At 47.0% G+C, this 5,000-nt stretch overlaps 1 protein-coding gene across 1 annotated transcript in view; it reads right to left on the bottom strand.

Annotated features, from left to right (window-relative positions):
* sema4f (sema domain, immunoglobulin domain (Ig), transmembrane domain (TM) and short cytoplasmic domain, (semaphorin) 4F) overlaps positions 1-5,000 on the bottom strand; it is a 153,472-nt gene that overhangs the window by 44,589 nt on the left and 103,883 nt on the right. The window lies entirely within an intron of this gene.

The raw sequence follows: 5,000 nt of genomic DNA, 5'->3' as shown, positions 1-5,000 counted from the left end.
TGCACTAGAAAACATGTTTATTTGTGAGTAAAAAAAACCCAACATTGGCGCTTTCAACAAAATAATTACTACATCATTTTCTATTTTGATTCACTCACTGCCTTCTGCTTCAAGACGCCACTGCTTCCTTCAAAAACAAAATAAGCAAAAAAAAAACCAAATTGTGTTTATTTATTACTGTATTCCTCCCTTCCTCCTCCCTCTCTCTCTCTCTTTCTTTATTTCTGTCTCTCTCTCATCCCTCCTTCTCCCTCTTGCATCATTCTTGTTTCTTTTCTGGTCCTCTCTCTATCTACTGCTCACTCTCCTCTCCCTCCTCTCTCTCTCTCTCTCTCTCTCTCTCTCTCTCTCTCTCTCTCTCTCTCTCTCTCTCTCTCTTTCATTATCTCTCTCTCTCTCTCTCTCTCTCTCTCTCTCTCTCTCTCTCTCTCAATCCCCCCCTCCCTCTAGTAAACTATCCCACACTGATTGCCGAGTGCATGGCCACACACAAAGGAGAATGTGGGCGATGCTTAGGCGGACGCAGATTGGAGCTGACTGCCGAGGGAGTCTGGGAGGGGAGGCTGGGAGCATGATCGGCACATAGCAGAAGGTGGCGGGGGAGCAGGAGGAGGAGGAAGAGGAAGAGGAGGAGGAAGAGGAAGAGGAGGTGGCATAATGCAGCCATCAATCACATGTTTATTTATTTATTTGTTTGTTTACTTGAATTTATTTTGTTTGTTTTTTCCTTTCTTCCTTTTTTTCTTTCTTTCTGATATTCTTTCTTTCTGTCTTTATTCCCAAATCTTCACCAGAGAGGCAAGAGAAGGCAAGGGCATTATTATTTTTATTCATTTCATTATTGCTTTCTACTTTCTCTCTATTTTTTATTTCTATCTATCTATCTATCTATCTATCTATCTATCTATCTATCTATCTATCTATCTATCTATCTATCTATCTATCTATCTATCTATCTTGCAGCCCAGGCCTAGTGTTAAGGAGTTGGTCTTTCAATCTGGGGATTGCAGGTTGGAATCCTACCTGACCTCTCCCTTCACCTCCATCCATGGCTGAAGTGCACTTCGGCAAGGTACCTCACCCTACATTGCTTCAGGGACTGTAACCAATGCCCTGAAAATAAATACTTTGAAGTGACTTTCTTTCTTTCTTCTTCCCACATCTTCACCTGAGCCAAAAAGAAGGCAGAGGCAGGCAGGTGGGAGGATTTGAAGAGAGGGATTCCCTGTGAATCGTGTCCTGGTTCTGGTTGCTGTTTTGTAGTGTGCTGCTACAGTATCGCCTAGTAGGCCCCCGCTCGCATCACACCCACACCTGCTCAGCTTAGTACAGAACTGTGTCAGCGGTGTTGCTGCAGGCACAGAAATACATCTACACAATAACTGCATTCTGCCCACATCAGCGGCTATGCAGGTATATTGTATTCAAATTTCAACATCATATATTTTATGCAAATTGCTGTCAATACAATTCAGTTTACATGGGCTTTCATATTCATATAGCATTCCCATAGAGAGATGTTATATTATATAAATAACCTGTTGCTTAAATACAGTAGGTGTGCATATCACTGCCCAGTGCACACATACAGTAAATGATCTGTAGTCTACATTGACGTGGGTATTACTGTATACAAATAAGAATTTGGTTGTGTGTGTAAGCATATTGCTGTCTATAGTTCGCTTTATTGCACTGGGTTTTTCCAGGTTTCAGACCCATCTCAATTCTCCAACCCCACTCCTCATTGTGTCACAGTATATCCCCCATAATTTACCTGATCCAAACATCATTACTCCCAATCCAATCAATGTGTTTAGCCGCTGCCACAGAAATCTCATGGATTTGTCCACTCAAATGTGTGTACACATTGTGTGCATGAAATGCTGCAAACAGAGAAGCCAAAAGGGAGGCACAAAGGGGGCAGCTGTCCCAGGCCCAGGGAGAGAAGGGGCCCAGAATTGGGTCTTCATTACATTGTATTTATTAGGTAGGTGGGCTCTTTCATATGACTGTCCCGAGAGAGAGAGAGGGCTGTCAGCGGCCCTGCATGTAACTAGCGTAAACAGAGCAGCCAACAGGGGGCTACAAGGGGGGGCAGTTGTCCCAGGCTCAAGGAGAGAAGGGGCCCAGAACTGGGTCCCCCATACAATTGTACAGTATGTATTGGGGGGTGGGGGGGCTTTCAGATGGCATTGTCCCGGGCCTCACCAAAGCTGTTAGAGGCCCTGACCACAAAGCCTACATGTGTATCAGTACACTGTCCACATACGTACAAACAACAAATAGCTTACCAGTCTGATCCATAGGTTACAACACTGAGGCTTACTACACAATCCCCCTTTAAATTGCATTGCCTTGGCCTTTATTCACCCCAAGTCTCTCTCTCTCTCTCTCTCTCTCTCTCTCTCTCTCTCTCTCTCTCTCTCTCTCTCTCTCTCTCTCTCTCTCTCTCTCTCTCTCTCTCCTTCCTCCCTTAAAGTCAAAGTGAACGCAATCTACAGTAATGAATTCCAGTAAATCCACGATTGCGGCAATTCTCCCACTGAGTGGTGAGTGGAGGGAGAGAGAGAGAGAGAGAGAGAGAGAGAGAGAGAGAGAGAGAGAGAGAGAGAGAGAGAGAGAGAGAGAGAGAGAGAGGGAGGGCCGCAAGGTAAACTGGAGCAGAGAGGTGATCAGTCACGCAGTGTCACAGAACAGAGGTCTCAGCAGTTAGCAGTGGAGGGCTTGGTTCTCCCCCGGGCATACCGATTGCCTCAATGGACACACACACACACACACACACACACACACACACACACACACACACACACACACACACACACACACACACACACACACACACACACACACACACACACACACACACACACACACACACACACACTGCATGTATACACACACACACACAAACGCACGTAAGTATGCACACACGGCCGCACAACCACACACAGAACCACACACACACACACACACACACACACACACACACAAACACACACACACACACACACACACACACACACACACACACACACACACACACACACACACACACACACACACACACACACACACACACACACAATAATAATAATAAGGTCACCGACTTGGAAGGACGAGCCGTAGCTCATGTCCATTAGGCCATTACAGCAAAGTTTGCCCATTTTCCCATTTCCCAACCCCTTTACTTTCACAAGCCATGGAGGAGAAGGAGAGGATCATGGGAAGAGACAGCGGAGGAGGAGAAGTGGGTGGGCGAGAGAGAGGGAAAGAAAGAGAGAGAGAGAGAAAGAGAGAGAGAGAGAGGGGGAGAAAGAGAGAGAGGGGGGGCGAGAGAGAAAGAGAGAGAGAGAGAGAGAGAGAGAGAGAGAGAGAGAGAGAGAGAGAGAGAGAAGAGAAAGAAAAGAGAGAGAGAGAGAGAGAGAGAAGGAGAGAGAGAGAAGAGAGAGAGAGAGAGAGAGAGAGAGAGAGAGAGAGAGAGAGAGAGGAGAAGGGTTTAACTACCTCAGCACTTCCTCAAGACGAGAACGAGAAATTGGGTTCAAATGGTACTGAACTACCACCCACCACCAAGCTCCCACACACTCACTCACTGTCACACACATACACGCGCACACACGCGCACGCACGCACAAACGCACGCACGCACAAACGCACGCACGCACACGCGCACGCACACGCACACGCAATCGCACATTATCGCTCTCTCTCTCCCTCTCTCTCACACACACACACGCACGCACGCACGCACGCACGCACGCACGCACGCACGCACGCACACACATACCACTCCTCCCTTGACTTGTCAGTCTGACCTATTGATCAATGGCCCATGACTCAGGGACGGGACTGATAAGGAGAGAGGGAGAGAGAGAGGGGGACAGAGAGAGAGAGAGCGAGAGAGAGAGAGAGAGAGAGAGAGAGAGAGAGAGAGAGGGAGAGAGAGAGGCCAAGCCTGTCAGGAGGAGCTATCCCATGATTCTCTATCTCCGCCCCCACTTCCTGTCCTTAAAGTTAGGCAGTTAACTTTTTCAGTCTCTTTTTAACGTCTGTCAAACTTTCCTCTCAGACTGACACTGCGGTGATGTACGTTCCGATATTGCATTTACCTAACCGCAGACATGGGTGACAACGTTTAATCCGTCTCCGTGTCCGTCAAACTTTCCTTACAGTTAGACAGCGAATTTTAATCTGTGTTGGTAATGTCTGTCAAAGTGTCGAAGTTTGATACGGCAGTGATGTATGTTCCGAACCTGTATTTACCTAGCGACAGACACGGGTCCTCCATCAAATTCATCGGCATGATGGAATGACTGGCACTCCACAACTGACATTTGCCTTGTATATTTTTTATAACGTCTCTCAAATGGTTGTTTTATTCATATTGTATGGTTATGTTTTAATTTACAATAACCCTGACACAAGCGTAATGTATGTACATATATATAAAAAACAATATATTCACCACCAGTACACCATCGCTCGCTGTTGGTCTTTAATCAAAGTCATCGTCAGATGGAGTGTCTGGCAACGGATAGCTGACACTTTCTGGGTATACAGAACATTTCCTGGATCTCGCTCCTCTCTCTCCCCCTGGTACCGGCAAGCCAGTGGCCCATTTCCAGACATCTTTTTTGGGGGGGCGGGGAGCTGAGCCGACACATCTCCCTTCTCCCTTCTCCCTTCCTCCCTCCCATCTGCTGTCTTATGTGCCAAGCCGGTACAGGGCCTTTCTGATAGATACAAATCTAATTTCATCAGGAGTGATGGCGTGCCGGGCCGTGGGGGAGGAGGAGCGCTAAGTTATTCATCCGATGGGAGCGGTGTGCGTTCATTACGGAGGCCGCAAAAACAATTCCAGGTCAAAAGGGGCAGTATTCATGATGAGGTGCCGAGCTTTCACAAGGCATCCATCTTCAGAAAGAAGAAACACACACTTACTTACAGAAGAAATACACATATACTTGCCTCCCCATCTTCTCTCCTTCTGTCACATGCAC

This window comes from Engraulis encrasicolus, chromosome 21 (genome assembly GCF_034702125.1).
Source record: "Engraulis encrasicolus isolate BLACKSEA-1 chromosome 21, IST_EnEncr_1.0, whole genome shotgun sequence".
NCBI classification, from domain to species: Eukaryota; Metazoa; Chordata; class Actinopteri; order Clupeiformes; family Engraulidae; genus Engraulis; species Engraulis encrasicolus.
Note: the sequence above shows the minus strand (reverse complement) of the source record. Positions and strands in the feature narration are given on the sequence as shown.